At 39.5% G+C, this 24,940-nt stretch overlaps 1 protein-coding gene across 8 annotated transcripts in view; it reads left to right on the plus strand.

The window, feature by feature from the left end:
- Positions 1-24,940, plus strand: part of TRPA1 (transient receptor potential cation channel subfamily A member 1) — a 249,544-nt gene that overhangs the window by 60,948 nt on the left and 163,656 nt on the right. For 5 of the 8 annotated variants that reach the window (XM_081501692.1, XM_081501696.1, XM_081501689.1 and 2 more), the window contains exon 1: positions 21,662-21,805. The exons of the other annotated variants lie outside the window; for them this stretch is intronic. The gene's annotated coding sequence lies outside the window, so the exon portion shown is untranslated. Of the gene's footprint in view, positions 1-21,661; positions 21,806-24,940 lie in introns of those variants that run through there. 8 annotated transcript variants of the gene reach the window in all.

Here is a 24,940-nt window from a genome sequence, read left to right on the forward strand (position 1 = left end):
GCACCGAAGAATTGATGCTTTTGAACTGTGTTGTTGGAGAAGACTCTTGAGAGTCCCTTGGACTGCAAGGAGATCCAACCAGTCCCTCCTAAAGGAGATCAGTCCTGGGTGTTCTTTGGAAGGACTGATGTTGAAGCTGAAAGTCCAATACTTTGGCCACCTGATGTGAAGGGTTGACTCATTGGAAAAGACCCTGATGCTGGGAAGGATTGTGGGCAGGAGGAGAAGGGGACAACAGAGGATGAGATGGCTGGATGGCATCACCGACTCGATGGACATGAGTTTGGGTAAACTCTGGGATTTGGTGAGGCCAACACTCAGGGAGGCCTGGCGTGCTGCGATTCATGGGGCCGCAAAGAGTTGGACACAACTGAGCGACTGAACTGGACTGAACTAAAAAGAGCAACCTCAATTTGCTTATTTCTGACTTGAATGATATGAAAATGAGCATCCCTAGTGATGGATATCACTTATTCATTTTTGAAAGATTTATTTATTTATTCATTTTATTTTTGGCTATGCTGACTCTTTGTTGCTGCCAGTGGGCTTTCTCTAGCTGCAGTGAGTGAGGGCTACTCTTTGTTGAGGTGCACAGGCTTCTCACTGCAGTGGCTTCTCTTGTTGCAGAGCACAGGCTCTGGGTGTGTGGACTTCAGTGGCGAACAAGTTTAATTGCCCCATGGCACATGGGATCCTCTTGGAGCAGGGATAGAACTTGTTTCCCCTGCATTGGCAGGCACATTCTTAACCACTCAACCACCAGGGAAGCCTAGATATCATTTAACTGATAAAAAATAAAGAAAGGATTCGCATTGCATTTCCTATCAATTCTCAACTTGATACAAGACCCTCACAGCTGGGGCCATGGACTCTACTTTGGAATCACTGGTCTTCAGACAGAGTAACATCTTTAGACTGTTGACCATGGGGCCTTTGAAGTCTCATTCACAGAAGAGATGATGACGTTTGAGGCTTTCTGCTCCTATCCGCTCTTGTTTTTCGTCTTCTGTGACTATATTTTAATTTTTCACTTTTTAAAATTTTATCTTATTTTTTAAGAAGTATAATTGCTCTATAGTGTTGCATCAGTTTCTGCTGTCTAACCAAATGAATCAGCCATATGTATACATATATCCCCTCCCTCTTGGACCTCCCTCCCACCCTACCCCAGCCCCACCCCTCTAGGTCTTCACAGAGCACTGAGCTGAGCTGTCTGTGCTATATAGCAGCTTCCCACTAGCTATCTATTTCACACCTGGTAGTGTATATATGTCAATCCCATTCTCCTAATTCACCCCACCTCCCCTTCCCTCTCTTGTCCACATGTCCATTCTCTATATCTCCATCTCTATTCTTGCCTTGAAAATAGGTACCATTTTTTTTTTTTTTGATTCCACATATATGTGTTATCCTTGGCTCTTTGCATTTGCACACTGCTGAGAGGGAGACAGGACCCTCCATCTATAATATTTTGGAAAAGGAAGTCTCTTTTTTCTATCTTTAGTAAGCTGTGCTTGGGCTGCAATCCCAAATGCTCCTCTGACTCCCGAGTTGCATTCACTGAACTTCCTTTAATGATACTGTTCTGGTTTCAAGAAGTCTCAGGTTCAGGATCAGTCTTGGGAGATTGATCAAGACTAGGCACAGCTATGGAATCATGATGTCACTGACAGTATTTTCTCCCCGTCCTTGTTGGCTAGTGTTGTCATCCCTACCATTCTGGTCTCAAAGTCCATTTCCAATTTGTTCTAAGTGAGGCTCTCAGGTTTTTATGCAGAGTAAAGAATTATGATTTTAGAATATAAATGTGTAAAGGATTCTATTTTAACAGCTTTGGTTATCATGTGGAGTAATAACAATAGTATGTGCCAAACTTACCATTTACTAAAATCTTTGTTGTCTCATTTAAGTTCTCACAAGTAATATCATGGGGTAGAAATGATTATCCTTTGTATTTTACAAATACAGAGTTTTAGCAATTTTTTAAAACAGTACTTAAGTTGAATCTATTTGCATTATATGGAGGAGAGAGGATTCTCATTTAAAAGTCTTATTTTTATGAATTACACAGATCACCACTTCAATTCTCTTCTCTATTTTGATATTCTGAGCTACATCTCCATTTCAAAGGCAAGGTATACTAGGATTAAACAAATAGCCCTCCATATCCATACGTTCGACATCCTTGGATTCAGCCAATTATAAATCAAAAATATTTTTAAAAATTTAATTTTAATTTGCCATGTACCAGCAACTATTTACATAACATTTACATTATATTTACAACTATTTATATAACATTTACCCTGTATTAAGTATTTTAAGCAATCTAGAGATGCCTTAAAGCAGGGGTCCCCTGCCTCCCAAGATCTAATGCCTGATGAACTGAGGTGGAGCTGACGTAAAAATAATAGGAATAAAGTACACAATAAATGTGATTAGCCTGCGTGTGTGTTGCATCGCTTCAGTCATGTCTGACTCTGTGTGACACTATGGACTGTAGCCCACCAGGCTCCTCTGTCTATGGGATTTTCCAGGTAAGAATACTGGAGTGGGTTGCCATGCCCTTCTCCAGGGGATTTTCCCAATCCAGGGATCAAACTTGTGTCTCTTACATTTCCTGCATTAGCAGGCTGGTTCTTTACCTCTAGTGCCACCTGGGAAGCTTAATGGGCTTAAATTATCCCAAATCATCCCCCCACCCCCCAGCTTATGGAAGAATCGTTTTCCACGAAACTAATCCCTGGTGCCGAAAAGGTTGAGGACCACTGTGTTAAAGTATACAGGAGGATGTGTGTAGGTTCTATGCAAATATTTTACCATTTTATATAAGGTACTTGAGCATCTATGGATTGGGGTATTCATGGTGGGGGCGTGGTTGCCGGAGCCAGTCCCCACTAGATACTGAGGGACAAAGGTATTTGAACTGTGCCCAGATTGGATCCTGCAACAGAAGAAGAATATTAGTGGAAAAGCTGGTGAAATCAAGACAAAGTTTGGAGTTTAGTTAAAAACATGTACTGACATTGGTTTCTCAGTTTTGACAATTCTACCATGGTCATGTAAAATCTACCATTAGGGGAAACTAAATGAAGAGTGGAAGAAAACTCTCTCTATGACCTTTGCAATTTTTCTATAAAAGTATTCCAAAATAAATTTATTATAAAATAGCAGAGTGGAGAGTTGAGACATTCCTCTCTGTCCAGTACACTTTGCCTTTAGCAACAGCGATAAGGTCTTGAATTGCTGATACCCAGAGGGGGGCCCACTTCAAATCAATGTTTTTAGAATTCCTACCATATTCAGAAAATGCTACGCCTTATCCTTCTATTTTAATGCATAGGTTTTATCTGTTTGTTTGTTTTGTTTTTGTTTGCTTTAACAAAGCTTTCAAGTAGGGGGACAAAGAGTAATGGAAAAGGAACTCCTCCCCATTCTTTAACATTCTGAATTTTTAATGATGGTACATTGGTAAATCCTGGTATTTAGTGGCTGTCATTGGAGAGAAATACTCGCAAGCCTCTCCTTCTCCATAGGGTTCTCACAGAAAAGGTATTAGAGTGGTTTACCATTCCCTCTTCCAGTGTTTTGTCAAAACAAAACAGCAAACAGCTGACTCACTGGGAAAGACCCTGATGCTGGTAAAGATTGAGGGCAGAAGGAGAAGGGGGCGACAGAGGATGAGATGGTTGGATAGCATCACAGACTTAATGGACATGAGCTTGGGCAAACTCTGGAAGGTAGTGGAGGGCAGGGAAGCCTGGTGTGCTGCAGTCATTGGGGTCACAAGAGTCGGACACAACTTAGTGACTGAACAACAACAACATCCTTCTCCATGAAGCTCCCAAGGGACACACTTGCAATTGTTATGGTAGCAAGGAGGTCCCTTCCTTCCTCGGGGCTCCCGCTCATCACTGCCATTCAGAGCTCTCTGAGAAGCTATGACTGAGTCTCATGGTCCAGGGGAAGTCTCTCCTCGTTTCCAAGGCAAGCTCACATCTTAGCCCAAATGCAGGGAACTGAAGTAATGAGACCACTCGAGTGTGTGATGTTAGTATATTTATATTTGTAACTGAAGATTCCCAAGTTTATCAATGAGTTCAGGTCAAACAAATCCTCATTTCAGATGGTGGGTGGGTACCTTGTAGGACTTGGTGAGATTTCCCCAGTATCTTGTTCATGCAGAACCTTCTGATCTAAGTCTCTTGGGGACTGTCAGGTGCTGAGCATCCTGGGAAGGTTGACTCTCCAGCCACTTTGTGTGTGTGTGTTAGTAGCTCAGTCCTTTCTGTCTCTTTGCAACCCCATGGACTGTAGTCCACCAGGCTCCTCTGTCCATGGAATTCTCTGGGCAAGAATACCAGAGTGATTTGCCATTCCCTTCTCCAGGGGATCTTCCTGATCTTGGATTGAACGTGGATCTCTTGCACTGCAGGCAAATTCTTTGCAGTATGAGCCACCAGGGAAGCCCCCAGCCACTTTAAAGAAGATTTAAGGAAAGAATGTTGGAACCTGATGAATGTTTTCCCTTTGCCTATCCCTAATCTAAATGCCATGACTCCACCTAATTCCTCCATGTCAAGGTGTTGGCTCATATACTGACATACTGACATTTTCCTGCCTTTATCAATTAGCAATTAAGCAGCATTTGCAAAGCAGCCAATTAAAGACTACATATTGTCAAAATGCCTAAAAGCCAGAAACCCAGCAGGCATGAGAGTCATGGCAAGCAATGCCCCTCTGAGTGATTATTCTTGTTCATAGTCTCCAAGTATTAAAACTTGTCAAGCTGCCTTGAAAATGCTTATTCCTGGGTTGATACTGGTGGGGTTAATGCAACTGAGTTCATGAGGAACATTTTTTTTAAGAAGCAAAAGCATTTAACATATACATCAACATGTCAGTTTCAAACAATACTGAGAAATTTTCGTTCCCATAATTAAAAAAAGACCTAAATAGACCCTTACAATAATCCAGATGAATTAAATACTTAAAAGTAGATATATTCTACCATTCTAAGATACAACGTATTTACAAAAAAGCCATGAGTTTGATTGAACATATTGAGGTCAATTAAAGTTACATTGTCCCTCTTTTTTTATTTATAAATACCTACATGGAAAAAAAAAAGAAAGAAAAATTAATGTGTTATATGTTTATACGTAACCTATTCCTTAGTCTCATGTTAGAGGTATGTTATAAGAATGGATATTTTACTTGGCTTCAAAATGTCTTACAAGAAAAATAATTCTTAACTGATCAAGTCCTTACTAAAATGCTTGTGTTTTTCATCATGACATCATATGCTTCTAAATTAATAATAATTCTCATTGTAGAAAAATAGAATGAATTTATATTAGTCTTAGAAACTGTTAATAACATTGTAAATTTATGAGATGATTTTAACAGAAAAAAATATAGAAGAATATAGTTATTTTAATTGTAATATTACTAACTGTAGGATGAGAAAGGGGGTCCCGTTGGGGTAAACTATGTTACTATAACTTGTTACTCACAATTTCTTTTTGATCATTTCTTTAGTCTCTGAGGTGAAATGAGTTACTAATTAAAAACGTAAACTCACATATTGTGTATGTGTAGAAATGTAATCACATTTTGTCTTAGAATTACATTAAACTGTTTAGAATCACTATATATATAAAACATAAAACAAACAAAAAAAAAACAGAGTTTCATTCCCAGTCTGTTATTTAATAGGTTTTAATAGTATGGTGGCTCAGTGGTAAAGAATCTGTCTGCCAATGTAGGAGATGCAGGAGACGAGGGTTCGATCCCTGGGTTGGGAAGATCCCCTGGAAGAAATGGCAACCCACTCCAATGTTCTTGCCTGGAAAAGTCCCATGAAGAGAGGAGCCTGGCAGGCTACAGTCCATAGGGTTGGAAAGAGTCGTGCATGACTGCGTAACTGACAACCCAGGCAAAAGTATTAAACGGTAATGTGACCTGGGTAATCACTTGAATTTCAGTTTTCCTATTTATAAAATTTGAATGGTGATGGACACATGGCTCACTGGATAGTTTTGCCAATTTGATACAAGGCTGGATGTTAGGAGATGCTGACTTTTCCTCCTTGCCTGCTTCCTTCCTTTGCTTCCCCATTCTCTCTGCCAGTTCCCACAAGCGTTGACTCCCTTGACTACAGTGCGGGTGTGAGGAAAGGAATAAATTAGAAGTTAATAAAAGTTTATTGGATTTATCTTTTCCAAAAGCATAAGCTCATAGAGAGTTTAAGGTTTTTAAAAAGGGAAGAAGAAAGGAGTGTGCAGATAAGGAAAGCATCTGGAAAAACTTAGAGGCAGAAGGATTTCTCTAGGATCACAAAGATACCTTGTGATTGTGAGAGGAACAGAGAGAGGTCTGTGGATTTTGAAAGCAGGCAGTGTTCATGATGCTTCTTGGCAGTGTCCCCTGAGGCAGCAAAACCCCAGAGAAGAATGACTACTTGGTAGTTTCAGGCTGATGAGACCCCAGGACACCTCGAAACAGTTCCTTGTGACCCAAAAGTAGCTGCAAAGCAGCTGAGTGTGTCCTGAGCTGTGAAGTCACATGGATGGGAAGGATGCACATTTCAGTGGGAATCTGTGAAAATATATGATCAATGAGAAAAATTTCCCCCATTCTGTGTCCTTTGTTCTTCCTTTAACCTCAAAACAGTTTCACAGTTCTAGGCTTGGTAGGAGAGAAAGTCTGAGAATGACTGACAGTAAGTTTCCTGCCAGCCAGAGGGATGGGCATTAAAATAAAATTTAAGTTGATTTGCTTAAAGATATGAACTATTTCCTGCATACTTGAATACATGGAATGAAATTTATACCCACTCACATGTAAAACATTCAGTGTGACCTCAGGTATGTGGATGATGCTCAGTTAACACGACCTGTCATTATTTATCAACTTACATTGACAACTATAAAAAGGATAGTGTAAAAAAAGTCTAATTTTTTTGTATCTTTTTACCCTCCAATATGAGACCATAGAGGAGAAGGAAATGGCAACCCACTGCAGTATTCTTGCCTGGAGTATCCAGTGGACAGAGGAGCCTGGTGGGCTGCTATCCATAGGATCGCACAGAGTTGGCACGACTGAAGCGACTTAGCATGCATGCATGCATGCATTGGAGAAGGAAATGGCAACCCACTCCAGTATTCTTGCCTGAAGAATCCCAGGGACAGGGGAACCTGGTGGGCTGCCGTCTACGGGGTCGCACAGAGTCAGATACGACTGAAGTGACATACCAGCAGCAGCAGCAGCGTGAGACCATAGTCTGTAAGAGATGAGTTTTCATATACTGGTAGTATTTTCTCTGAACCTGAACTTGGAATTCATTTCCCATTACAATACTTAACTAATGATCAAAATGGTTGAGATAGCTTTAAAGCACCGGAGGAGGGGAGAAAAGGGGTCAGTGGCCAAATAAGACTGTGTGGTCTGGGGACTTCCCTGATTGTGCAGTGGCTAAGACTCTGCTTCCACTGCAGGGGGCTGGGGTTCCATCTCTGGTCAGGAATCTAGATCCCACATGCCTCAGCTAAGAGTTCACAGGCTACAACTAAATATCTCCCATGTCACAACAAAGATGGAAGATCCCTTGTGCCTCAATTATGACCCAGTGCAGCCAAATAGATAGATAAATATATTTTAATTTTTTAAAAAAGACTGTGCAGGCTGGAATCAGAATTTTACCCCTATTTAACTGGAGAAGGATGGAACCTTATTCCCTGATACTACATAGACATCCAAGGGCTTTGGGACTGTTTTTGTTTTGCTTTTGGTGTTTAATTTAGCTTTGAGTGCTAGAAATATCAGAGTAAATAATAAATTTGAGGGTAAACAATAACTTTGATGGGTTTGATGGAAAAGCAGTGAATTGAGATTTAATGGGATTTGGTTCTTGGCTGTAAGTTTTCTGCTCTATGACCTAGAGAGTGTGTGCAGCTGGTGGTGAGGGCAACAGATATGCCTTAAGTGTTGAGCAAGTGACACCAGTTGCCTACCTCCAGGAGCAGAAGGTGCCGTCAACCCACTGCATCGTTTGGATGGTTTGTAGATGTTGGGGTCACCAAGAAAGACACGACTCACGCAGGCACTGGATGGAACAATGCTTGACTCATATAGAGAAGAGACGAGCAGGATCAGCTTCAGTGGTGAGTGTCAGTCCCCAATGGCCAGTGGGTCTCACCCTGCAGCTGACACAGGGAGATGGCTTATGCTGCAGCCAAAGGACCTTGCTCCTTTTCTGCAGGAAACAGAGACAGCAGGGGGTTGACCAGATCGCATCTGATGCACATGCTTAGGTAGAACAAAGAAATATACATCAAGCCTGGAACAGGGAAAGACATTTCCAAGCAAAGAGATATGCCCAGAACAAGACGTAAGAGTTCTTTATCTCTTTGTAAGGACAAATTCTAGGCCAGGACACATTCTTCTGTGACCATGCAGAGGTCAAAAGTCCATGTGCACATGACTACCTGTTCTAATATCTTGTTTCCAACAATGGCTGGGTTTTTTTTAACCCATTTTCAAGTAGTTTCTTGCCTGGTGCTATTTTTTTGCCTTCTCAATCTTCTTAGGCTTGGAGATGTATTTGGGGGGTATATATCAAGTTACAAAAATAACTTGGAGTTTGTATCCAGGCAGAGAAGAAATTATGATTTTTCTATTTGAATTCTTCCAACATTTATCTGGTTCTATTAGTCTGGGCTAGGAACTCTCCCATGGGTGCTGAGCAAAGAAAATGTGAGCAAAAGGTAGAGGAGATAGAAGTTGTCTTTGGGTTTCTCCAGAGTTTATTGCAATGCCCAGTCCTAACTTCCAGGGACCCAGGGTCCTCAGGGTACCTTCAGTTGTTTTGGGTTCCATTAACACAGAGCTTCAGGCTTCCCAGGTGGCTCAGTGGTAAAGAACCCACCTGCCACTGCAGGAGATGCAGGTTTGATCCCTGGGTTGGGAAGATACCCTGGAGTAGGAAATGGTGACCCACTCCAATATTCTTGCCTGGAAAATTCCACGGACAGAGGAGGCTGGCAGACTACTGTCCATGGGATTGTGAAGAGTCAGACACTCGCGAAGAGGCGGACATGACTGAGTGACTGAGCACACACAACACAGAGCTTCATTGCAGACCCAAGGTGACTATACATCTTGCTTACCTGGGACAGCCTTCATTTGCCTGTCCTACTCACCTCCCAAATGTCAATGTCTCTTTTGTTCTTCAAAATGGCAATGAGCTAATTTGCCTAGCTGCTCATAATAAACACTTGTATTGCAGATTATAGACATACTGCCTTTATGACAACAGATGAATGTGCCCCACAGTTTATACTGTTCTTTAATGCCCCAGAATCCAGGGTTCCATATGTCCTGCTAAGAGTGCTACATTGAGAGTATTCGAACCTCTAATCTAAAACTGTAACTCTGATAAGAAAACCTCAGTAATGCAGAATGGGAATGGGATTGATGGACAAGTCAGAACGTCAGGTAAGGTGGAGCCTCCTGGAAAAGCCAAGAAACTGCTCTCACCATCCTTAGTTGACCAAGAAATTTTAGCCCAAACCTAGGAAAGTAAAAGTCAAACTTTTTACCTTTAAGTCATAGAAATAAGGGGAGGAATGGCTTTCTCTTGATCTCTCTCATTCTACCAAGATCTTAACTTTTTGAGGTCACTTTGTTAGGCAGAGTTGAGTGAAACCAACAAGGACGCTGACAACTATTAAAGGTTTTCTCAGCGCCACATAATGTGATCTTAGCCAACTGACTTAAGTCTCTGGATTTACTTTCTCACCTGTAGAACTATAAGTGAACAAGACAAGTGATGTCTTTGGATTATTGTAAAAATAGTTTTGAACTTGCAGACGGGCTGAGGGAGTCTGAGATCCACAGAAGTCCCTGACTACACTGAGAACTTCTGACTTAAACTATGAGATTGTGGAAAGGATTAAATGAGATAATATACTATAAGGATTTGGCACCATGCCTAGTGAATGATAAAATCCTAAAAATGTTAACTATTGTTCAATTTAGTTACTGGGAGTCACAAAACCTCTCATAACACTGAGGAGGAATTCTACCCTAATGATACTGGACATGATTATATTGTAACTCAGAAGCTGTCACATCAGTGCATTTTTTACCATATTTTCTGCCTAAAGTGGCCTTCAAATTATGCAGATGTTGGATTTCCAAGACTATCATTTCTTTAATGTTACTTATACTTTAATAATGTATCTTTAGAATAAAATTTATTTTTAATCTTAAACATAATTTTTATCTCATGGTGGGAAATTTAGAAATTAGAAATGCAAAGAAAAATACCACATTCGATTTCAACTATTGAAAGAAGCCACAGTGAATATTTTGATGGATTTTCTGCTGGTCTTTTGTTTTTGTCCAAGCATATGTAGTTGAGGGCTGTTTATGACATACAAATTAATTGTTTCCGTGGTTAATTTCTGTCTGAATTAGTAAGTTTTTAAAGCTAAAAATTTGTTTGGTTTTTACCACAGTCTCAACAATTATTCCAACTTCTCATTTCACAACTTGTCAGGATGTCTTGCATTTATGTCTTAATTCAGCAGAAAGATGGAGAACCTTTCTCTCAGCCCCTCAGTTTCATGGATTCATTGCCTAAGTAGCAACCAGCAAGTGAAAGGTAATATATTTATAGCTGCCTCCAATGAAACATGATGTATAGGACAGGTTAATAATAATAATAAATTAATTATAGACTTTTTTTTGGCTGTGCCAGGAACCACATGGGATCTTAGTTTCCCAACTAGGGAGCAAAACTATGACCCCTGCAGTGGAATGACAGAGTCCTAACCACTGGATTGCCAGGTAATTCCTAATTACAAACATTCTTGATTAAAATTTTTTATTTAAACTTCTATATATTTAACAATATTCTCCTAAATATTTTAACAGTATATCTTATTTTTAAAACTTTTTAATTTATATGCTTTTCTAGAAAGCTACTTATTGCTGTTACTATTTTACTGAAGTTTTCTTAAACAGTGATTTATTGTGTCCACTGTGTGCTAAGTAAGGTGCTAGATCCTGGGAATACAGTGGCAAAGAAGGGAGTCATGGTAACTTCAGGGAGTTTACAGCCCAGTGGGAGAGACAAAAACCAAACAAGTAAACATAGAAGCAAACAAAATTCAAATTGTATTGTTTTCAAGGAAAAAAAGAATAAAGATAAATACAAGGGTCACACAGAGAAAACTGCTTCAGGTAGGTGGGATAGGGCTAGCCTCTCTATAGAGATAACATTAAATTAAGAACAAAATAATCAGTGATATTTTGTCTAGTAAAAACTGGGAAAAGACCCTTCCAAGGGGAGGACAGCAATCTGCCTGAGGAAGCTGAGGTAATAAGAAGCCAGGTACCCTGGACCAAACCAGAGAGGGTCATGCACTGGAAAGATGAGTGACCTGATGGAACTCTGGTCTAGGCTGAACTGGTCAGGAATCAGATCACTGTAGGGCTTTTCAGGCTGATGGTTTTAAGGAAGAGAGGGATAGAATTTGGTATTTTAGCAAACATTCTTGAGTAGAGTTGTGCATGGCTAGTTGACCTAGCCCAGACTGGGTGAAGCCAGCAGATATGGAAAGAAGTGGCTGAAGCCAAGCTGTGCTTCCCAGACAGGTGGACGAGTCTTAGCAATGGATTGGTGGCAGCTGTATGCAGTTGTGAAAGAGGCAAGGACAGGACTTAAGTTTCCATTGTAAGTAACTGATGGAGGCGCCATTTATAGGATGGGAAATACGAAAGGAGGAAGATGATTGCAGGAAGTGTTGAGAGGTCCATTTTTGGATATATTGTTCTCACACTCCTGATTCAAGGCCATTCCAGTTCCACACAGAGGCGGCCCTGCACACGGTCCACGTTCCCATTGCGGTGAGCGGAAAACATGTTGCCAGGTAGTTGAATGCTGAATGAATCTGTGGTGCAGTATTAATGGCTGGTGGCCGGTAATATGTTAGGAGACATTTACTGTATTAGGATTCTTTCTCTTGTGAGTGGCAGAAAACCAATTTAAACTCACTTAATCAATAAAGGAATTTATTGCCTCATGTATCTGAAAAGTTCGGAGTGCCCCAGGCACAACTGGTGTGGTTCTCACCAGATTCTCTTTGCCTCCCTGTTTCTCCCTCTGTCTCTGTCTGTCTTGGTCTCTTCCTCTCTTTCTTTTGTGTTGCTTATTCTTAGGCTCTCTCTTTCTGATGGAAAAGATGACCTCTAACTTTAGGTTCACACCGTCCTCGTAGTTCACAATCTCAAAGGAAGTGGAAGAACCTCTGCCCTGGGAGGGCTCACATGTCATGTGCTCCTGATTTCTAACTACCTCAGGAATGGAAATTACCTGGACAGCCTGGACCATGTGATCACTCCAGGGCAGGACAGAGTTGCCTCCATTACAACCACAAAAAGGCTCTGCAAAGAAGAAAGTAACTGTGTTCCCAGAAGAAGAAATTCTGGGCAGGGTAAAAACTGGTCAAGAAACAATGATTGTTTCAGAATTGTTATTTGCTGGTCTTCTCTTTGGCAGAATTTGCGCAGCCAGACCAGTTGTCTATCAAAGCTGTGTATCTGTGAGTGCTCAGTTGTGTCCAGAACTTTGTGACCCCATGTATTGTAGCCCACCAGACTCCTCTGTCCATGGATTCTCCAGGCAAGAACACTGGAGTGAGTTGCCATTTTCTACTCCAGGGGATCTTCCTGACCCAGGGATGAAACCCACATCTCTTGTGTTTCCTGCATTGGCAGGTAGATACTTTACCACTAGTGCCACCAGGGAAGATAGATCATGACAAATCCTTGATGTCTGTGCATACAAAAATGCTTACATTCCTATTTATAAGAGTAGAAGACATATCCACTCCATCCAGAGATGATACCAAGTAGTCAAGCTGTAAATTAAAAAGAGTGGTAGAAAAGGAACTCTAAACAAAATAATAGTCTCAGGATGTAGGGAGTGGGTTGAAAGTATAGATGAAATAAAAAAGGTAGAAAGTTGATCATTGTTGGAGCTGGTTGGGTAATAAGTACATGAGGGTTTATTATACTCTCCCACTATGTCTGCATATGCTTGAATTTTTCCTTCGTAAGAGGTAAATATTTTTAAATGGTGGAGACTGGCAGTGAGTGATGGCACAATGCATCATTTTTTAAATGACAACTGAAAATTATTGTTTTATGTTTCAAGATGTCATTCTTCTCAGACTCCTGAAATAGCATTATGCTGTGTGCTTGGTATGGAAATCAGATGAGAATCTGTATTAAATCCATCCATCATACACCATAATTAACCAATTACCTGAGTCAAAGGATAAGGTTAAAAAATGCAAATAATATTATAATACTCTCAGCAAATTTCTGTAAAAGACAATAATATATGTTAGTTGTCATAATAGAAATGCCACACATTAGGCCTGTCTGCTTCTTGGCTACAATTTTGACCTAAGGATTCCAGGATTACAGTCTATTAGAAAGGAGACAAAAATTCAAGTGGAATGCATTACACTATTGAGTTTAATACATAGAGAACACCAGATATTTCCTTAAAAAAAAAAAAAAGGATAGATTATACTTTGAGTTCCACCCATAAGGTAAAAGAAAGTGAAGTCGCTCAGTCGTGTCCGATTCTTTGTGACCCCATGGACTGTAGCCTACCAGGCAACTCCATCCATGGGATTTCCAAGCAAAAATATTGAAGTGGATTGCCATTTCCTTCTCCAGGAGAGCTTCGCAACCCAGGGATTGAAACTAGGTCTCCCACATTGTAGGCAAAGGCTTTACCATCTGAGCCACCAGGGTAGTCATAAGGTAAAAGAGAGAAAAACAAAAGCCAGACTAGCAATTACTCATCCCTAGAAATTCCTATGTGATTCTGGAGATGAACTTCCCAATGCTCTTTATTTCACTTAAGCTTTTTATCCTACTCCAACAAATGAGTGAACAATAGCTAGGTACCAAAAAAAATTGTATAAATTTAATGGCTCTTGACCCTGGTTTATAGATTTGGGTAAATAAAATGTTTTTCTAAGGTGTCTACCAAGAATAATCTAAGCGTCTATCTGGCTTTACTTACCAACTTTATACCTGACATGTCTCCATCTTTCTCTCTCTTTTTAAACAGTGGTCAAACATGGGTACCCTGAGATGAGTTTATCATTTTTGTTATTTGAAAAGGATTTAGGACATAAGAGGTTTAATATTATATTTCAGTTTTATTAAGCTTAGAAGTAGCTTCTTTCAGTTTTTTTGCTTTGCATGCCATCTCACTAACTAGGCTATGGTACATAAATATGTGTATGTGTGTGTTATATATGGTTGGTATGTGTGTGGTGTCAAAAAAGAGAAATATGCACACACCCAAACAGTAAAATGGTGCTCAGCATGTTATAAACATTTTGCCTCTTTTATTTGAACCATGTTTCCCCTCAATGAATCTTTCTGTTGATATCTGTGACTTGCCTTACCTGTCCCACTGCTTGCGTGAATGCAAGGAGAAAAGAAAATCAGGAAATGTCCTTTGAGGGCAGAGTCTTGGCCAGATGGCTGATCTTCAGGTTCATCTTTAGTTCCGCCATATTGATTGCAAGCAGCACCTGAGACGAAGAGGATCTGGGTCTTTTGTCATTTGCTGTCTTGTTTCCGTTGTCCTTTGTTTTTGCTTGGTAATTGATATGATTGGTATACCCAGAGGAACTTTTGAGCACTGGGCACAGATTTTCACATTCCAAAAATAAACAAATAGAGAGGTTCCAGCCAATTTCACTGAGTAGGGATGCTCAGTACAGTCAAGTGGGATGTAGCCACACAACAAGCATGTGTTAAGTTGATAAATGTGCTCCTGCATTGATGTATTTGCTTCTCCGCTACATTTGGCAGCAAATACAAACCCTTCCCAACTTAGCAATTTCAGTTCCTTCCATTAAACTATCCACGTTCATCTCTTTTGTTTTTCTGACAATCTGTGCACAGAGACTTCTATCATAAAATTCATAAACATTTTTGCTAAACTAAACTAATCAATTTTTCCATAAATCAAAGAAGGAAATCCTTTCCCAAATCCCCAAAATATTGTAGAAAAAGGGTAGAATGCTTATTTTCTCTCTGTTTGGCATTAGATTAGCAGATGAAACAAGATCACACGTTTTTGAAACATCATTGTTTCTGACCAATTTTATAGACATATATAGCTTCTCCTTGAGCTCTTTAAAACATATTAAAGAAATTTTGGCTTATTTTATTGCTTAAAGGGTTTGAAGTTTGTAATTGTACCAACTAGCCAGTAGTCTAAGTCCCTAATGCAAAATATTACACTTTATAGACATTCAAAGATAATTTGAGTGAACATATTAATAAATGAACATTGCATATTTCATTGAATTATAGCTATTTAAAAAAATGCCTAACACAGGCCCAATATATATTAGGCATCCAATGGATTCAAGGTAAAATTAATATGCATATATAAATAGCTGGATAAAGTAGATATAAATCAATGACTTTATTCATGAGTGTATTGATTCAACAACTATTTGTTGAGAATTCACTCTTTCCCAAGAACAGTACTAAAACTGAATAAAATAGAGATGTAGTCCCTGATCTTGCAGAGTACTTATGCTCTGGGGATAATAGACATTAACCCAAGATTTGCATTTAGGATAGTGTGATTGGGGAAAGCACTTTGAGAAAGAAGCCATGTTGTATGAGACAGTATGTTGTTGTTTGTTGTTTAGTTGCTCAGTTGTGTCCAACTCTGCGACACCATGAACTGTAGCCCACCAGACTCCTTTGTCCATGGAATTCTCCAGGCAAATTACTTGAGTGGGTTCCTATTTCCTTCTCTATGTGAGAGCATAACAAACAGAAATTCTGACACTAGAGAGGCAATATTTAATCTGAATCCTAATGGATAAGCAAGATAGATAGTTGGGAATAAGGTGTCACTGATATACTATTCTTGACAAAATGTTTAACACAAATCTAATCTTGAGGAAGAAATCAGTTAAAGCTGGATTATGTGAAGTTCTTCAAGATAGAATGTTGATGGGGAAATTGTGAGCAATCAATGGCTAAAATAAAACGGAGTTTCACATTATAAGCACTTGTATTAGCTATCTGTTGCTGTGTAAAAAAATTACCCCAAACCTAGCAGCTTAAAACAATAGTAAATATTTATTATCCTGTACAATTCGGCTTCACAGGTAGCTCAGTAGTAAAGAACCTGCCTGCCAATGCAGGAGACATAAGAGACGAGGGTTTGACTTCTGGGTTGGGAAGGTCCCCTGGAAGAGGGCATGGCACCCCACTCCAGCATTCTTGCCTGGAAAATCCGATGGACCAAGGAGTCTGGCAGACTACAGTCCACTGCATCACAAAGAGTCAGACACAACTGAAGCAACTTAGCACACATCCCATACAGTTACAAGAGTTAGGAATTCACTACCAGCCTAGGTGTGTGGTTCAGGCCTTAGTTTCTTTTTCTGTGAGTTCATTTGTGTGTTTTTGAAGTATAATTGACCTTTAAGACTATGTTAGTTCCTGTGACACAGCATAGTGATTTGTTATTTCTATGTATTTCCAAATAATCACCATGATAACCATATAAAGATTTACATAATTATTGACTATATTCCCTATACTGTACATTATGTACTCATGACCCATTTATTTTATAACTTGAAGCTTGTACCTCTTAATCTCCCTCACCTAATTCTGTCTGACCCCCAACAACCTTTCCCTTCTTCTGGCAACCACCTGTTTGTTCTCTATCACTTTGTTTATCTTTGTTCATTTTGTTTTGTTTTGTTAAGACTCCACATGTAAGTGAAGTCATACAGGAGTTTTATTTCTTTGTCTGACATTTCACTCACCACAATACCCTCTAAGTCCATTATAATTACATCAAAAAGAACAAAATATCTAGGAATAAATCTAACTAAAGAGGTAAAAGGCCTGTACTCAGAAAACTGTAAGACTCTGATGAAAGAAGCTGAAGATAACATGACAGAAAGATATACCATGCTCATAGATTAAAAGAATTAATATTGTTGAAATGTCATACCTCCCAAAGGAATCTACACATTCAACACAGTCTCTTTCAAAATATTGATGGTATATTTCACAGAACTAGAACTAACAATTGCAAAATATGTATGGAAACACAAAAGACTCCAAATAGCCAAACAACCTTGAGAAAGAACAAAGCTGGAGGTATCATGCTCCCTGATTTCAAACTATAACACATATCCACGGCAATCAAAACAGTGTGGCCCTGGCACAAAAACAGACACATAGATCAATGCAACAGGATGAAGAGCCCAGAAATGAAACTACACTTACATGGGCAATTAATTTATAACAAAGAAGGCAAGAATATACAGTGGGGAAGAGACAGCCCTTTCAACAGTGTTGGAAAAACAAGACTACTTTCTCACACATATACAAAAATAAATTCAAAATGGCTTAAGGACTTAAATGTAAGACCTGGCATCACTGACTCAATGGTCATGGGTTTGGTTAGACTCCGACAGTTGGTGATGGACAGGGAGGCCTGGCGTGCTGCAGTTCATGGGGTTGCAAAGAGTTGAATACGACTGAGCGACTGAACTGAACTGAACTGAAACCATAAAAATTCTAGAAGAAAATTAGCACACTCTTTGACATTAGGCTTAGAAATACTTTTTTCAATATCAGGCAAGGGAAACAAAAGCAATAATAAACAGATGGGACTATATCAAACTAAAAAGCTTTTGCACAGGGAGGGAAACTATTAACAAAATGAAAACGGGCCTACCAGATGGGAGAAGATGTTTGCAAATGATATATTCAATAGGGGTTAATATATGAAACAAGCAAAGTGCTCATAAAACTAAACATCAAAAAAAAAAAAAAAAACACCCCAAGCAACTTGATTAAAAGATAGACAGAAGATCTGAATAGACATTTTTCCTAAGGAAGACACATAGATCGTCAATAGATGCATAAAATATCTCAAAATCACAAATCATGAGGTAAAAGCAAATCAAAACCACAATGAGATATCATCTCACTACATGTCAAAATGATTATTATCAAAAAGAAAATAACAAGTGTTGGTGAGGGTGAGGAGAAAAGGGAACACTTGTGCACTGTTGGCAGAAATATAAATGGGTGTAGACACTATGGAAAACAGTATGGAGAGTCCTCAAAAAATTAAAAATAGAACTGCCATCTGATCCAGACATTCTACTCTTGAAATGTCTTTAAAAACCTGAAAACACTAATTTGAAAAGATATACACACCCCTATGTCCACTGAAGCATTATTTACAATAGTCAAGAGATGGAAGCCTCACAAGTGTCCATTGATAGATGAAGAGATAAAAAAATGTGATACACACACACACAAATATTACTCAGCCATAAAAAATTAAATCTTGTCATTCTGCGACTTGGATGGTCTATTTAAAGATTGTTGGACTTCAAGAACTCCAGGAAAAGTAAGCCAATACCAACTCCATTGACAGGTTTTTCACATCAATAATACACTGTCGGGCTTCCTTGGTAGCTCAGACTAAAAAATCTGCCTGCAGTTCAGGAGACTCGAGTTCAATCCCTGGGTTGGGAAGATCCTCTGGAGAAGGAAATGGCAACCCACTCCAGTATTCTTGCCTGGAGAATTCCATGGACAGAGGAGCCTGGCTGGCTACAATCCATGGGTTCACAAAGAGTCGGACGTGACTGAGTAACTAACACACACACACAGAAGACTGTAAACTTAGAACAATCAGGATTCAAGTATCTTTAGAGAACATGTGTTTTTTTTAGCACTAGGCACAAACACAAAATTATATTTCTCCTATGTCAGAGACTTTAATATTGAAATAATCATGTTAATGTGTAAAAAATACTTTTGAAATTATCAATTCTTATGTAGTTCTATGACCATCATCATAGAAAGGGCACCTTGACATTTAGGCCTCTGTTAATTAGTTAGCTTCACCATGTTTAAAATGCCTCATTGTAAAGGGTAGTGAAGCCAGTAATTTGTCACATGTATATTATAGGAGAATAAAATATGTCCCCCCAAAATGTGTCTCTTTGGCATACAAATTATTTCAAGCAGAAAACAATTAAGGCCCAAAAGGCTTGGGAAGAACTTTTGACCTTTTCATAACTGCTTTCAAATTGTGGTGCTGGGGAAGACTCTTGATAATCTCTTGGACAACAAGGAGATCAATCCTAAAGGAAATCAACCCTAAATATTCACTGGAAGGACTGATGCTGAAGCTGAAGCTCTAATATTTTGGCTACCTGATGCGAACGAACAGCTGACTCATTAGAAAAGACCCTGATGCTGGGAAAGATTGAAAGCAGGAGGAGAGGGGGGAAAGAGAGGATGAAATGGTTAGGTAACATCATCAACTCAATGGACATGAATTTGAGCAAGCTCTGGGAGATAGTGGAGGATAGAAGAGCCTGGCATGCTACAGTCCATGGGGTCACAAAGAGTCGGACATGACTTAGTGACTGGGAAACAACAACAACATTTGCCTAAAGGAATTTAGATAGAAGGCCTATTCCTTAAATATTACTAGAAGTATTGCTGGAGATATCTGCAAAGAAGATGGGCTAAGTGTGATAGGGGAAACTGACAGGGCCTGGAGATCAGAGTCCTCTCTGTGCCCCCTTGTCTCTGAAGGCCCAGCAGATATGTGTTTATCAGGGCTTTGCTTTTCCATCTCCATGTGAATGGCCTTCCTCCCCTTTGTGGTCCCAATCCCCTACCCCCAACATTCCCTTTGTCTTTAGTCAAACACAGTATTCAAGATGAAGGCTTTGGCCATTTTTGTGATCATTTTGCTCAGTTTTCTTGAGTCTCTCCCACGTCTTGTTGTTGTTCAGTTCCTAAGTTGTGTCCAACTCTTTGCCACCCCATGAACTGCAGCACGCTAGACTCCTCTGTCCTTCACTATCTCCCAGAGTTTGCTCAAACTCATGTCCCATGTCTACATGTTATTAAATTTTTGTTTGATTTCCTGTTGTTCATGTCAATTCAATTCTCAGACCAGTCAGAAGAACCTAGAAGATTAAAGGAAAATTCCTTCCTCCCTGACCAAATCATGTACCTTAGTAAGTTTGAGGGGGGGAAATGCCACATAGAATTGGATGTTCAAGATTTCCCTAATTATTATGGGGGGATACATTTCTCCTTGAGAAAGTCATCAGTTACTTTCCAAGATTCTTTTTAAAATAATCCAAAGATCTCTTCTTCTTCGAGTCTCACATTGCTAAAAGCACTAGTTTCAACATTTCTCAGATTTTTCTAAGGTTCTTTGGAGGAAACCAGCAAGCATCCTTTGACATGAGTTGTTAACATTTTCACCGGTCACAATATGCTAATATGACACTCAAAATTAAAAATATTTCCCAAAAGCAAACAACACTGGAGTGACAGGAGAAAATTAAGTCCAGTTAAAATACATATTATACATTATTAGAACAAGGGTACATTTTCCTCTTAAAACAATGAGCAACATTGCCCTTTCGGTAACTTTGGTCTCTTGAAAACCACTAATCAAACAGTAGCATTGCCCCAGTTCACTGCTTAAACATTGTGGTGCTCGAAGAAATTAATAATTGAATTCTCTTGGGATAGAAGAGCATTTCAAATAAAAGAATTGAGCTATAAGAATGGGAAATAAAAAAATGATACTGATGAACCTATTTGCAGGGCAAGGATAGAGATGCAGACATAGAGAACAGACTTGTGGACACAGCGGGGGAAGGAGAGGCTGGGAAAAATTGAGAGAGTAGCTTTGAAACATACATTACCATATGTAAAATAGATAGCTAGTGGGAAATTGCTGTATAACACAAGGAGCTCAACTCTGCTCTGTGATGACCTAGAGGGGTGGGATGGGGTGGGGGGAGGGTTGGAGAGAGGTTCAAGAGGGAGGGGCTGTATGTATACTTATGGCTGATTCACATCATTGTATTACAGAAACCAATACAACATTGTAAAACAATTATCCTCCAATTAATTTTCTTAATGTAAAATAAAAACAGAGATAGTTTTGGTGCCAAAAATTTCCCCTGCACCTTGATGATTTTTGTCTGTCTGCAAAACTGTTAAAATAACTAGAACCCAGTTTTCTAGACATCTGTCAGATAATGAAGCTGAGACTGATTGAAATCTTATAAGATGGCTGAACAATTGAGTGTTTCAGAGGAATTTGTGCCATCCTACATTTGCCTGCTGTGGGGTTTTTACTGCAATCCAAAGATCAGAGGGTGATTAGTAGAAAGCTTGAAGGAGTGTTTCTGCTTTCCTGGTATTTCCAGCAGTGGAAGCACTGGGTGATTTTAGGTTTTTGGAAAATTTCTTCTTTTGAAATGCTTCTGTTTAACATCACATAGTTATGAAGACAATCCCCCACTTCTAAGAATAGTTTCAATATCAAAGCTTTGATAAGATCTAAAGTGGAAAAGCCCATCACTGGGCTATGCTAAAGCTAAATGAAAGACCGGATGCTCTAAACTTTGCTCACAGCATCACAAATGCCTTCATGATAAAGTGCTGTGACGTCACAATGGTGTGTGACACCACTGTGCATATGAGACCAGAAAAGTGATTGGACTAAAAGGGAGAGACTTTGATTTATATAAAAATACTCTGGTGGTTATCACCAAGGATGGCAAATGAAATACAGAAAAAAGGAAGTGTGTGTTTTCTGTGAAACATAAAGCTCTTTTGAATTTATGGTAGTGCTCTTTGAAAACTGCAAGAAATGGTAAGGAGCGATCTTTTTAAAATTTGTTATGAAGTATAGTGGGTTTACAATATTGTGTTAGTTTCAGATGTACAACAAAGTGATTTAGGTATATGTGTATATGTATTTTTCTTATTGTTTTCTGTTCTAGGTTATTACTAGATATTGAATATAGTTCCTTGTGCTATAAGTAAATCTTTGTTTTCAATCTATTTTATGTGCAGTAGTTTGTATCTGTTAATCCCATACTCCTAATTTATCCCTTATTTACCTTCCTTTCCCCTTTGTTAACCACAGAGTGGGGCTTCCCCAGTGGCTCAATGGTAAAGAATCTGCCTGCAATGCAGGAGATGCAGGTTCGATCCCTGGGTTGGGAAGATCTCCTGGAGAAGGAAAAGGCAACACACTCCAGTATTCTTGGCTGGGAAATACCATGGACAGAGAAGCCTGGTGGGCTACAGTCCCACGAGTTGGACACAACTTAGCAACTAAACCACCAACAACAACCATAGAGTGTAACTCAACACTGAAAAAAAAATGCTACTTGTAGTAATATGGATGGACCTAGAGATTATCATACTAAGTGAAGTAAATCAGACAGAGAAAGACAAATATTGTGTGATATCACCTGTATGTGGTATTTAAAAAATAATACAAAAGAGAAATGGACTCACAGACATAGAAAACAAACTTACAGTTAAGTGGGGATCTTAAAAAAGTTAAATTGTAGCCAGTTTGAAATGACAATGCCATATATTTTATAAAATTATTTTCTGTCTTTTTTGTAGACTGCAGCCCTATACAGAAAATAAAAAGGCAAATGCACCTCACAGAGAACTGGGACACTGTGAATCATCTAGTTTTTAATTCTTAAAATTGGAAATTAGAAACTTATGAAGGATTTGTAGCTATGCTTGGGAAATAGTGAATTTAAATCTACCTGTCTATCTATGTGCTGGGCTTGGTCGCTCAGTCATGTCTGACTCTTTGCGGCCCCATGAACTGTAGCCCACTAGGCTCCTCTGCCCATGGAATTTCCCAGGCAAGAATACTGGAGACAGGTACCATTTCCTACTCCAGAAGATCTTCCCAACTCGACAATCTAACCTGCGTCTTTTGCATCTCCTGCATTGGCAGGCAGATTCTTTACCACCAGAGCCACCTGGGAAGCCCATTTTCTATGGCACTATCTTATTAATTAATTTATTTGTATAGTCAGTCAGTCATCCTGGAATATTTTGAGCCTCTACTATATCCTAAAGGAGATCAATCCTGGGTGTTCATTGGAGGGTCTGATGTTGAAGCTGAAACTCCAATACTTTGGCCACCTCATGAGAAGGGTTGACTCATTGGAAAAGACCCTAATGCTGGGTAGGACTGGGGGCAGGAGGAGAAGGGGACGACAGAGGATGAGATGGTTGGATGGCATCACTGACTTGATGGACATGGGTTTGGGTAGACTCCGGGAGTTGGTGATGGACAGAGAGGCCTGGCGTGCTGCACTTCATGGGGTCGCAAAGAGTCGGACATGACTGAGCGACTGAACTGAACTGAACTGAACTGTATGCCAGGTTCTATTGCTGTTCATAGATAATACAAAAGTGGGCATGTTGGACATGATTTCTGTATGTACAAAGTTTATATTCTGGTGAGGGAGCAAACAGCCCACTGTTAAACACACAGAGAAAAATGTGTAGTAATAAGTGGTCTGAAGGAATTAATAGTTTGAGAAAGAAACTAAGAGAGGGTGACCTATTTTTGACACAGTGGTCAGGGATCGTGTAAGAGTCATATAAGATGAAACTGGAAGTGGAGGAACCATTCCAGAGATGGTGGGGAACCATTCCAGAGAGTAGAGATGGCCAGTGGTGATAAGGAGCAACCAGGTATGGACACCTCTGTGGTGCTTGCTGATTGGGTGATGTGAGGTCAACAGAGATTTTTGGTTTGCTTTTAGAAGGGAGATGTTAGAGTCTACAAGTGTGCTGATGAAAAATGACCTAATGGAAATTGATTGATGATGCAAGAGTGTGTGCTTCACTGAGGGAGCAGAGCCCTTTGGATGGTGAGGATGTGTGGCTGAGTGGTGTCGGGGAATAGGACTTGATAGAAGAACATCCCCGAGGAGGATGCAGGATATGAATTGTGAAGCTCTGGTGGAAAGAAGGGGAAGTGCTCTGTGTCTGACGGTTTCTCTTTGCTCAGTGAAATATGAGAGAAGATGCAGCTGTGACAGAGAGTTGTGGGGTTGTGTGAAAGAAATGAGAGAAATCTGAAGTCACATGGAACCTCCCAGACAAACACTGACACTTTTGATGTGATTACCTTTTGTGGTCACATCCTATCATTATAGGATGTTTAGCAAATTCCCTGGTGGCTCAGATGGTAAAGAATCTACTTGCAGTGCAGGAGACCCAGGTTTGATACCTAGGTCAAAAAGATCCCCTACATAGCAACCCATTCCAGTATTCTTGTCTGGAGAATCCCATGGACAGAGGAGCCTGGCTGGCTACAGTCCATGGGATCGCACAGAGCTGGACACAACTGAGCAACTAACACTTTCACACTAGCAAAATCCTTGACCTGTACCAGGTAGATACCAGCAAAACTTCCATTGAGTCATGAAAACAGAAGGTATCTCTAGACATTGACATATATACCCAGGAGGAAAAAACTGCCCATTTGAGAATCACTGCCCTAAAGCTACCACCAAAAAAAGAAAGTATAACTAATAAGCCATGGAGAAGATGAAATGGCATAAGAAATATTGGATTAGTTCAAAAGAAGGTAGGAAACAAAAGGAAAAAGGAACAAAGAATAGAGGAAACAAATAGAAAACGACTGTGAAGAGGATGGATTTAAATCCAATTATAGTCATCATTATGCTATATTTAGGTGGTCTAAACATCCTGATTAAAAGATAAAGATTATCAAATTGAATCTAAATGCAAGACTCAATTATATGTGCCTACAGGAAAATCCAATTTAAATAGATAGATGTAGATGTTAAAAGAGAAAAGACAGAAACTGTACATAGTATGGAAAAACTAATTATGAGAAAGCTGGAATAAATATGTTAATATGAGACAAACTGGACTTCAGAACACAGGACGTAGCCAGGATGCAGAGATACATTACAGTATGTCAATTCATCAA

This window comes from Giraffa tippelskirchi, chromosome 6 (genome assembly GCF_054371585.1).
Source record: "Giraffa tippelskirchi isolate mGirTip1 chromosome 6, T2T-mGirTip1v1.2.pri, whole genome shotgun sequence".
NCBI classification, from domain to species: Eukaryota; Metazoa; Chordata; class Mammalia; order Artiodactyla; family Giraffidae; genus Giraffa; species Giraffa tippelskirchi.